At 42.5% G+C, this 12,831-nt stretch overlaps 1 protein-coding gene across 2 annotated transcripts in view; it reads right to left on the minus strand.

The window, feature by feature from the left end:
• The window catches only part of fign (fidgetin), a 58,840-nt gene that overhangs the window by 12,223 nt on the left and 33,786 nt on the right, over positions 1–12,831 (minus strand). The window lies entirely within an intron of this gene.

Below are 12,831 nucleotides of genomic sequence, written 5' to 3' on the forward strand. Positions count from 1 at the left end.
AGCGATGCTCATTAAAGCATGACTCTCCGGGCCGAGAGGCCCCCGAGGCTACGTCTCCCATTACAACCTAAATCCACACAAATGCTCAAAGAACAGCCCTTGACACACGAGTTCACCCCACGCGAGTCCCGGACAATTGGAGGAGGCGGGGCTCATCGCCTTCCGTCGCGCATGCCGACGGACGGACGACGAGCCCAAGGCCTCGTCGGTTAAAACAAAAACAGCCGTCGGAGTCAAGTGGTCGGGTTCGAAGGATCTGGTACGAGCAATGATTTTCGGAGACCTCTGCGGTTAATCCGCCTCTCCGGGGGTTACCCGCTCTCACCGGGGGTTACGGCGCACTCCGAGAGAAAAGAGGAGCGTTGTGACCTTGCCGCGCCAAGCATCATTGACCAAACGCTATTCGCTAACATCTTTACTCCCATTAAAGAAAAAAACACAACAATCAAAGATGCTAAATCAAAAAAGCGAGTGGAAAAAGCCATTTTATGGGATTTTCCGAGCTTGGCTGCTTGATTTGATTTATTGAACGTATAACCACAATAACAAAAAAATTGAAATGAAAGAAAAAAATATCAACAATGGATCTAGCGGTTCAGTAGTTTACATGTCAGGTCATATCCCTTGTTTACTAAATGAGTACATGGTATTCAGATACTAGGTAAATTATAGATGGTAAAATGATGTAATATGTCATAAATAAAAAAAAACATTACACACATACGCACCTCTTAATTCACAATTTACTATGGAATATCACATTTTATAATTGATTCATGTAATTGAATAATTCGATTTAAACCTTTCTTCGAAAACAGTAAACAATTCACATCTATTCAATCATTATTTCATAAATGAACACCTTTTACAATGGCACACATTTGCTTTTTTGGTTCTTATTTTGGATTTTTTTCAAATCAATTGTACTATAACATCCTGCTCGTATTTCAAAAAAGCCTCTGAATACTGTGGCCGAGTTGTAATATGCTTTATGCATTATGTGTACAGTTCCACAATCCACTTTCTAGAGCTGCTTATCCTAACAAGGGTTGCAGGCTTGCTGGTGCCTACCCCAGCCAATTGCAAGGCACACAGAGACGAACAACCATTCACGCACTCAGTCAGACCTAAGGACAATTAAGCATGTCCGATACACCTGTCGTTAAGGCGGCACGATTATGTCCAAAATAATAATCAAGATGACTTTGGTCAGTATTGAAATCGCGATTGTTAATGGCTATTATTCATCATGTTTGGTCAAATATGTCTATTTACCGCACTTTTTTCAACAAGCAGTAAATAAACAAGGCTTCAAGGCTAGCAAATAATAATAATAAACTAAACTCAATAAAGTAAAAGAGCTTCATTTTTAATACGGGGTTTCCAATCGCTATTTAGCAAGTGCTGACGTTTACAGTAATGAAGCCGTTTAACGGCGCCCGGAGGCGGCGGGCGGTCGGGTGTACAAACCAACTGGGCCAAGCCTCATTGGAAACCGACGGGTTAGCTTATTCACTGATCCCATTCCCAACCATTACTTTTTATAGCCGCGTTAACCTGGTTAGGATAGCGCGTTGGAAAGGAAGCTCATCCTTCACGCTGCGATCACACAGACGCACGCCGGCCGGATTAAAAAAAAACAAAACCAAAAACAAAAACCTGTTTTCACAGCCTTTCTTATGACTGCAACCTTGGCGTTTCTTTATAGGCATTGAAGGATGGTATGAGTGTGACACCATAGCGTCGTCCGCTCCACAGTACTGTGGTTCATAGGGCGGCTAGCAAATAAGAAAGAAATAAAACACCACACTATAACAAAAGCGAGGAAATAAAAGAAGGATGTTTACCTGTAACCGCTAGCATCTTTTGCGGCAAAACGATTTGAAACATTTCACGTCTCAAAGAAAGTGGCTTGTCCGACACGGGCGGGACAAAAGGTGAAATGAGACAAGTGAGGCAATCTTTGATCAATATGACACGGGCATCTCGCTGCCAGATTTGGCAGAAACTTGCCCAGGAGAAGTAGGGAGGCCAAAAAATGGGAACTTCTGCAGTCCCTTCTCGAAAGCAGGCCGACATTCATGACATTCATAATTCATACGTCACTTAATCGAGGAATCGGATTTTTTGGAAGTGTTTTTATTCCCATTCAATTCTAACGAGAATGAAGGCACTTTCTGAATAACTTCAGAAAAGAAAATAAGCTAAAATATTGATGCTTGCGAATGCTAATGCTAATGCTAGCTCCGTCCAAGTGGACTGCGCCTTCAACGACAATGTCTGAAAATGTATTTCGAGTACGTGAAAAAAAATCGGGTTGTATTGAACGGTGCGCCAATAAACAAGATTTGAATCTTAATTTTCAAGTATTGTCACAGCTTTTTGTGCAAGCGTTGCCGTACCGTATATGAAATAACGATCTCCGTTGCCTCACAACTGTTTTCGTTTTAATAACATTATGGCCTCGGCGGAGAGTTCCCTTCCGAAGACCATTTTATTGTTAAAAGCAACATTCGGTATTGTGAGACGCGATTCTTTAGCTCCCACTCCTTTCATATTTGACACGGGTTAACTCTAAGAACGGCTCCACCATCATTTTGCCGGCAACCTCCCTTCCTTTTCTCATTTCAATTCCGCTCTTTGAAGGTTCGCCCCCACTAGCCTTTCTCCACGTTGTTGTACGGATAATTCCAATTAACACTTAGAGCTCGCTTTCAAAGCCTTTCTCGCGGTCGGGAAAACGCATCGTCGCAAGGTCTATGCGCGGATTAAGCGACTCAAACCTTTTACACGACTTCAAATACTGTCGCAGTTTGGTACGGTTTGAACAATAAATAAAGCATTTATTTTTACTATGGAACAATAAAACATGTTTGCCCGTTTTCGGACATGTTACAGACCAAACTGGTCGCACCTTTAACTTCGGGGTCAAATTCTGCTATTTTTAGGTCACCGCGTCGAGGACGCGCCAATCCTTTGGCAACAATGTAAAAACTCGAACAAAATAGAATCAATCTCATTTCCTTGAACGCTTCATATTTTCTTGTATTAATATCCCTAAGTTAAATCAACGGTCTTTCAGATTTCCTACATTGTGAGCGGTCAGTGAAAGCAGTGCCAGTGTGAACGGTGAATGGAAGCAGAGGTACAGTTTTTGTATAAAATTTGCAAAAATGTGTGTTTGACTTGAAAAAAAAAAACATTGTTCTGACGTTATGAACTTGGATGAATGATGATGGTAAATACATACATACATACTAACAGATAAAACAAACCAAGAAAGAAAGTGTTTTTGTGAAGGTGATTTAGGGCTATACAAATAAAATTTGATTGATTAATTGATTGGTTGTTACTTTTCAGATGAATATTTGCCATTTGAAAAGCCTCCTAAAGTGGTTCTCAACCGATTTTCAACGATGTAACCCCTGTGATTTTTTTTTTAAAGCCACATATTCTCGTAACCATATTGCGCCACTAATTAAAATGTGCATCCGCATAAGACACAACAAAGGTAAACAACATTTTGCAAAGGTGTCGCAGTTTAAGAAGTTGCTTCATGTTCCAACTAATTTGCTCTTAATCTGAAAAGAAACCATGCACTGATTCTATCACTGAACAAAAAAGCCTTAAATTAGCGGAAACCTATTTTAAAATCTCATGTACACCAACTACTATTCTACTACATGGCGATCTCAATTTGAATGGGATGAATTGTTCAACCCAAGAAAAAAAAAAACAAAACAAGTGAAAACACTCCCCGCGGTCAGACCGTTTAACAGAATCTTCCTGTGGCTGATGCGAGCTCCCTTGATGAAGTGTGAAAAGCTGCCAGTGAAGAACCTAAATATACCGGTCCACTTTGTACGGGCCCATTTGCGTAGACTGGCTCATTTGTGTTTGCGTGTGATAACGATATTCCGCCGGGAACACGGGGGGTCGGATTCCATACGCGCGGCCCCCGTTGGCCACGGAGGTCTGGAATCTACCTCCCTCCTGGCCGGGTGACGTTGCACGTTCTATTTACGGACCCAGGGTTGAAGTAAGGCTGCGGGGAGTGTAACACTGACCCGCGTGACCCGTGGCCTAGAAAAGCCGCCCGAAGCGCTGCACAACTCCTTGCCCATTCGCCGCTCGCCTTTTCAAAGCCAAAAAGAAAAGAGTATGTCTTTTCTTGCCAAATGATTTGCATCCTCTTTTTTTTTTTTTTTTTATTATTCACGCCTCTGACTTGTCAATGTATTCGCGGCCGGCGCTGCCTGGTCTCGAGTGGGTACGAGATGGGAAGTCGGGGCGGGCGAAAAGTGCTTTACTTTCAGGCCTGCTGTCTTCGGGCCACACGTCCGCAGTCATCTGTCACTAGTTTACATACGCGCTATGACACTCGGGCTCTCCGCGGGAACCCGTTGTCACCGCTCGGCCGCCGGCGGAGGCTGACTGGGTGCTAGATGGGTCTCCCCCAGGTACCTCCAGGGAGCCACGTTAGGCCTAACTGACAGGCTGACAGCGCCACACACACTTAGGCGGGCCATCCGCGCCCGGCCCTGGCGCCGGCGCCTCGAAACAGCACATCGACTGGCAGGGTCCCAAGGCATGGCGCGCTTTGCATAAAGCGCTGCCTTTGCCATGCACCGCCACGATTGTTTTTTTTTTTTTTAATATTATTATTATTTTCACCCCTGCAGCCTCTTTGTGCTCTGTGTACGTTCTGAAATGAATAATGGAAACAACAGGGCTGACGACTCATGGGATCCATTTAAAGATGTGGGAGAGGTAGACAACGCAGAAGCAAGGGCTAAATGAATGCGCTATTGTTCTCTATCTTACAGATATTTTGCTGGAAAATGCTAATTTTTGATGGCAGGAGGCTACAAATAAATGAGGAGCAACAACTTTTTGCTGGAAAGCGCCAGGACACTCAGTGGTTCAAACTGGCAACCATCTCGTGAGATTTCACATCCGTCGTCGAAAGTGGGGGGGGGGGGGGGGGGGGTTTGGACAATAGTTCCTAGGACAATAGTTTTTGTCCAAGGAAACATTGTAGTTATGTTTGTTACTTAAAAAACAAAACATCTACTCATTGCCATCTCCTGGAATGAATGCAATGCATTTTAACAAAATCAGGAGTATGTCTCCTTTTAAATATTGATATAGTCTAATGTCTCTTTACGACATTTTCCCCACTTTACGGCATCAACAATTAGAAAATTCAACCTTGGCGGTCAGTGCATAAAACTGAATCGCACCCCGCTCATCCATCCCTACAAGCGTCACTTCTTACGTCCCTAAAATGCTGGTGTGCTATTGGTCGGCGTCACTACGATGCTGGTCTGCTATTGGTCGGCTTCACAGTGTACCCAAGATGCTGTTCTGCTATTGGTCGACGTCCCTAAGATGCTGCTCTGCTATTGGCCGGAGTCACGGTGTCACTAAGATGCCCATATGCTGAAGACTTCATCTCATGTGAGTGCTTACAATATCGTATTTATTGTGGATTTTAGTGATCAATTCAAACTTTAATTGGTTAGCCATGGGTCGCAAGATTGCTAGTGACGTTAAAATTAGAAGTAAGAAGATGATTAGTATGGAAAGGAAGCTGGAGATAATGAAGAAATCCGAAGAAGGCGAGGCTAGGCTATCCTCGCTGGGGAATATAGCTCAAGTCACATCACTCCAAACGTATTTTTTATTTCTGATATTTAATTATATACATGTGCATTATCTATACAAGTAGCACAAATTTTTAATATGGATATTTTGACAGTTTTTATCTGGGGTTTTCTACGCATAAGCTAATTAGCATAGGTTTCTATTGCCTACCATACGACGATTTCGCCTTACAATCACAACTCCGGAACGGAATAATGCCGTATGGCGGGGGTCCACTGTACATAATACGTGGAGATATCTCATCACTGACAGTTCCAGCAACTTGAATGTTGCAAAATTGAAATCCCAGCAAAAATGTCTTTAAAGTTTTGGCACATCCATCTTTTGATGGTACGCTTCATCTACTAATCCTTTGTTTCATACACTTTGTCGACAACCTGCACCTTTTCGCTGCTGGGAAATCAAAGCCGACACCTTAAGGGTGTTGTTTTTGTAGAAATCCCAAAATGGGAAGAGAAGCGGCTCTAGAAAATGGATGGCTGGTTTCTCTGTCGAAAATTTTTGTAAATAACTTGAAACTAATCTCTCAAAGACTTCAGCATTTACTCCAAAACATTCAATCCTTAAAAATATTTGAAACAATTGAAATTCCCAATGCCTCTGGGTTTAGTGTACTCGTGTACATTTTGGCCACTAAGAGTAAACCCTTCTGTACCCCATCACTCAAGTTCTGAATGAAAAGTAATGAAAGTTATGAATCGTATTCAGTATTATTTTAAAATTGCATTAATCATATCCTGGAGAGCGCAGATCATTCTTTAGGCAGCTGACATGCTTCCCCACATTTGTATACATTTTTACCACCGAAGCTACAAATTATTATTTCGTCCACATACATAACTATGGATTTTGTTAAGTATTGTTGTAAATGAGGGCCGGTGCCAATTCTGGCAAGGGCCAGCACAACTTGGCCAAAAGCCAGCACCCAAAAAGGCGTCAAGCCACGGCCTGTAATGTGACGACCAGTTGACGTTTATACAAGAAGAAGAATGAAATATGCGGTGCAATGTCAGCTATGTTTCGTGTTTACGGAAAGGGAATGAATGACCTTCCAGACGGCGACCTTCTGAGCTCCTACCCACGGCTTCGGTACGCCCGACGCAACTATCGCGTTAAACAGTACCGCGCCGTGTCATTTCATTTTACGCTTTCATGACAGAAAATAACGTTTGAAAAGGTACCCCATGACCGATATATAAGGGATTGCATTCAATCAATGTTAAAAGCGCTACTGCGGAATATGGTTTTTGACAAGCCAGGCCAATGGCTGCATTCCAACAGTGTTTGGCTTTTCTCAGCAAAATCTTAGCTTGGCATATCGGCCCTTCATCACATGACGCTCCGCGCGCAAGCGAGTGAGCAGGCGATAGGGCAACGTAACTGTAACAGCTATTTCCGAGCGCGCAGTCAACACAACTCCCAAAGGTGATTTCCTGTTAATGAACACAAAAGGAGCCGCAGCCCTCTTAAAGCTCTCGGATCATACTGAACTCTTGAATGCTCATTTCTTATATGTCTTCTTTTTTCTCTTCTTGTTAAATTAATTTAATTCCAGGCGGAGTTTGAAAGGCACAGTCAAATAGGCCACACGCATAATCGGAAAAAGAAAAATACGGCGATGCCTTGAGATATGAGTCAGCTGACTGTTTTTGTCAGTTACTGACCGTTTATTGCCACCCTCCATCACGCTAAACAAAACAAAGATGTCAAACACACAGCTTTAAACTTCCACTGACAGGTCCGTCTTCATGCTAAATTTTGCAAAGTTCCACGGACAGGCTAGCAAAATGGAATTTGTGCCGCACTATTAAAGCCCTTGTAGCAATACATATGTGAACACAAAGGGCGGAGCAACACATGCAGATAGAAAACCTCTCACAATAAGGCTGCGCAATTAATCACATTTTAAATTGTGATCATGGTTTTAGCAGCTAAGCTCAAATTCAATTTATTCCTGGGTAAATAAATATGCATATATTGTTTATCCTCTGCAAAGACCTGCTAATATTACAAGCTTAGAGGAATGACTGTCTTTGTATGCTATATTCTCACGCCTGTCACACTGCCCCCATGTGGCTAACGTAGGCGGACGAAGTGGCGGCACAATGGCCATTGTAAAAGAATATGTGGCAAAAAAGTATAACCGAAGGATTCTGAAGAACTTAAATAATGAATGCAACTTATGATACAAGCGCTTCAGTTGATGTAAGGAATTACACTCATGTGTACTTGAATTAAAGAAGATATCTGTGCCGATAGCAGTCGACGAGCCCGCCCGCCTCCAGCCTGATAAGCCGGCCGGCGTAAGAGCCGAGGCGAGGCGAGCGCGGCCGGCTGGCCGCCGCGGCCGTGTCACAGTGTCACTGCAGATACCCGCTGCCTGGCTGCAGTCGAACGCCTTAAAACTACACGACAGCAAATACGAGCCCGGCCGCCCCCCCCCACCCCCACCCCCTCCCCCGCTCATCACATTCCTCGTCTCCTCTCCACTCCGTCAGGCAGCATACAAGCCCTCCACCCCCTCCTGCCCTTCCCATCCTTGGCACCAGAGCGCCCCCCCTCCCCTCCCCCCCTCCCCCGCTCCCCCCGCCAGCGTCTGGCATTCTGCCGACCCGGCGTCAGGTGATCTGCTCTGCGCACGATGAATGAATAGTTAAGGACCTCCATTGCTGCCATCTTTCCTGATCTTTTCCTGAGCGCTCCGACTACGTGCTTGCAAGCAGGGGAATTTCAACACAAATCTGGCACCTACTACATGAATAACAAATAACTACAAATAGACATATGAGTATTTGCAGCAGTAAGAGTACATATTTCTATACTGGCATGAGTGTATATCTGTCAATATGTTGGAAGATTTACTCTACCGCATAGTGCTAACGATGACTCAAGTTTGAATCGATAATGTAGTGCACTAAAATGAGATTTTTAAATGGCAAAGAAGAAAAAACACTTCATATTAGTTATGGCTAGGCTTTATGTTTATATGTATATTTACATAACAGGCGTGCAGTCCACTTGTTCATATTTATCATTATTATTATTCTGTCGTTATTTTTGAATTATACTGTACATCTCAGATATGAGTTTAATTTAGCATGAAAGGTTAAATGTTAAAGACACTTTTTTTTTGCATTATCGCCGTAATCTGATACATAACTGATTTATCTTTCAATTTGGTCGTTTTGCAAGTCAAAGGTGCCTCGCAAACTAACAACTCGAATTCGGGTCGATAAATGCAACGTTGATATTATTTCGTGGTTGCTTTACCTTTTATTTTAGCATAGGCCTACAGTATGTACGATAACTTAAGGCCAACTATGCAGAACAAATATGATGTTTAATTGGCGACAGATCGGTGCATTTCTTGTGTTCTTTGAAAACTACGTGTGGAGAACCTTGCAGAAATAACCACGTGTTAAATCACAATATTGGGGGGTGGGGGGGTAGCAATTACCTGTACATTATTTTTCAAAAAGATTGAGCCTTCAAAAAAATGAATTTTGAAAAGTAAATGCTTTTGAAGTGGAAGCAGTCATCACATGCTTCGCTATTATTTGCCGTGGCTTCGTTTCTAATCAGTAACGGTCAAGGTTTTCAGCTGTTGTATATTTCTACGACCTCTTTTCAATCAAATGAAAAAGGCTCGAGTATATACAGTACGCGACTCATAAATTAATTACTTTTGGAGAATAAAATTCTTATGCCGGCCGTTTGGGCATTATACAGGCTTAGGAAAAAATTGTCAAAACGGACCGCAGCTTTACCCTTAAATTCGATTTGACAAAACAACGAAGACGGTCGCAAGCTTACGATGGTTTGACTTTAGGACACTAAATACCAGCATTATTAAATAAACAAGTTAACACTTGCATATATGTATAGTAATCAGCGAGCTGCATATTTCAATATGCAAACTAGCGCATATCGTGCTATAGCCGGACCGAAAGCGGTGACATTGATTGTACATTAAGTCCAGCGCGGCCTTGGTCGGCAAAAATTCATTCCGGCCCAATTCCCAAGCAAAGTTGAGCCCCTATTCAATTTGTCCAAGTAAAGCCGGCGGTATGGCTCTCGGCGTACGCGCTTGTTGAAAACACGCGCTAGCAGGACTGGCATATAATGAAGCCGACAAGTGTGGCGAAATAGTGATGTAATAGCCGCCGCCGCACGGGGCTTTTCAGTCCGGCTCCGAACGGCGGCCTCGATTGCCAGATTAGTCCCAAACCGTATTGTGAAAACACAAGAGGAATTTCAATACGACCAAATATTGAGTTTTCTCTTATCCACTTGTGAAAGGCTTAGTGCATTCTCCCAATACAAAACTCCCCAACAGCATGCAATAATGAAACACCTTGGAAGAAGGACAGAGGAGGAGAGGGGAGAGGAAGGGAGAAAAAAAAAAAAAAAAAAAAAAAAACGCCTCCCTTCACCAAGGTTACTCAATGATAAGCAACTCAGGCGCACAATGATGGCAAAAAGAGCTGGCTATTAACAAAAGTCACACAAGTGTAGATTCTGAGAGCGGCAGTAAATAATTTCAACAAATACCTGAATTTTTTTTTTTTCCAATGTTTCTTTATCACGCATTCAAAATTCATCCTTTAGCGGAGAATACAAACCGGCACTAAATATTACTGTGCATGATTTTAAGCAGCTTTATATATGGGCCTCGTGGGAGGGAACAGTAAATAAGACCATTTTTGCGAGAGTTTGGTCCGACGGCTGTTTTTAAATAAGGTACTAAACTTATTTAGCCATTTTCAGCAACAAACAGTTGATATTTTGTCCTTTTCAAATACAATGTATACCTTTAAAAACACATTTCGCCACTAAAAACGACATCTTTGACCAATCACGGCTCAGTTGAATAGCTTTGAAAACGGCATTCAATGAAGGAATGAATGTTTACTAATCCTACATGCCGCTAGGCTAGATGGCTAGCTTTCTGTTACTGAGAGTATCCACCTATTGGGAGCTGGACACACCTCTCACCGTATTCTCATATGCGGGTGCACAAACAAGTTGCCACATAACTGTAGATGAATCCGATCGTAATCGGCTTCTCTAACTTGAGTCTCATCAAGGATTCTTGCTAATCTGCTAGCTAGTCAGCTATAAAGCTAATCAGGAGAATTTCCATGGAGCGTGAGCTGTTTTAATGAAACCGTTTTGCAGTATTTTGTCCAATCCTTTGAGCTTTACACCAAAAGCATTTTACATCAAATCGATAGCATTAAAAGACAGTCTGGAGCTGAAATTTCACCCAGATGGTGACAACATGTTAAAGTTCAACATGGCACAACCACATTTATCACACTACCAAGTGTATGCCATCCTCTTGGTTAAAACATTGTCATAATTACCGAATTTTTCGCACTATAAGGCGCACCTAAAAGCCTGATTTTTAAAAAAAAGCTGGTGGCGCGCCTGATATATGAATCAATATTGAGATTGGGATGGGTAGATGGGGAATAAGTAAGCTTTACCCGTTTCTTTTGTGTGTTTACAGTCGAACAAGGCTGCTCATATTGACATTGACTTATTATGCTATAGAGAGTTTAGTTATTATTATTACTTTTGAGTATTACTATATTGTGATTGAAAAAGTTTTCAAAGATGTCATTAATTGAGGGTGCGCCTTATAATCCGGTGCGCCTTGTATATGGAAAAAGTTTGAAAATATGTCATTAATTGAGGGTGGTTGATTAAATCTACATATAAATCACCCCCCCCAAAAGCATACCGAGGTGACGATAGAGATGATTTAAAAAAAAAAAGGGCGGAGACAAACAGAGCCCCGCATATGATAATTACCGAGGCGCCTTTCACGAACGCACATGAATCTCCCCGTTGGAAAGCGCAAGGCTAAACCTACTTTGCTACACCCGGGGGGATGGTCTATTCCGGCCAATCCCCGGTAGGCATCGGCCTACCTCGACTCCTTCCGAGATGAAGAGACATCTCCAGTAAAGGGAACGAGACCGAGCGCCGACGCCAGCGCGGGAAGCCCGCCATGTGTGAGCGCGCCGCGCATCATGGCGGGGATGGCAATAACATCACGGAACGTGCGCCGCGCAGATTAGCCGCTCATAAAAACAAATAGAAGGAGACAGAAAGGGAACAAGACATTCCGTGCAGCCTCAAGGTGCTTCTAGCGGGGGAGTGGTCGACGGTGGGGGTGGGTGGCCGCCACAAAGAGGAACAGGCGCCGCGCGGGCTTTTAAAGAGCGCGCAAACACCTTTTCCTTCATGGGCGATTAAAACGGATGCAAAGGAGTCCATTTTCACTTCAGGTCCAACAGTTTGGAGAGTCGTTTTGTATTCAAAGAAAAAAAAAAATCACAATGTTTTACAGTCGAGTCTTCCCAGGGGGGCGGAAATGCAATAAGTGATATCAGTAAAGTAGACCTTGTGTTTTTTAAATGTATTGTACTGTTTTTTCCTTTTCCATTGAATAACTGAAGGGTTTTTTTGTCTCATTCACTAGAGCCCAATTTAAATTGATTTGTTTTACTGACATATTCGTCGGATGTTAAATCATTAACCCGGGAAAAATTGCTCTTTGACGTCTATAGCCGTCAACGGCAGTAAATGAGTTGTTTTGGTTTCATTTACTATGAATAGTTTTTAAAGAAATAGAACACCTCTTGCCACGCAGGAAACACTTTTTCTTCATACCATTTTCTCACATTTCTCTGTCCAAACAGCCATTCCTGAAACATTGGCAAAATAAAAACATTAAAATACTGCTAAAAAAAAAAAAAACACTTTTTGGGGGAGATTTACGGTTAAAGTTCGAAAAGCACACACAAATCAAAATGTTCTCTCTTTTCATTCTATTTGCCCAAAGATGATTACATTTTGTTTATCTATGCCAACAATGTATAAGGAAAAGCAAACAATTCAAATTGACGAATTAAACATCCCACATTTAAGTACGCCCATTTATGAGCACCGCATCACCATCTTAAGTGTTCGAGCTTCATATTTTTGTCTCAATAAATATGAGGAAATACTCCACTCCAACAAAGCAAGCTTCACATGACTTCAGAGCGGAGGAAAAGCGCTTCTGACGTCGGCTTACTATCCCACCACAAATGGAACGCATGGCAATATGCGGAAGCAACGTGTCATTTTAACAAGCGGATGCTAACTAACCAG

This window comes from Hippichthys cyanospilos, chromosome 5, assembly GCF_059441005.1.
Source record: "Hippichthys cyanospilos isolate Australia breed blue-spotted pipefish chromosome 5, RoL_Hcya_1.0, whole genome shotgun sequence".
Taxonomy (NCBI): domain Eukaryota; kingdom Metazoa; phylum Chordata; class Actinopteri; order Syngnathiformes; family Syngnathidae; genus Hippichthys; species Hippichthys cyanospilos.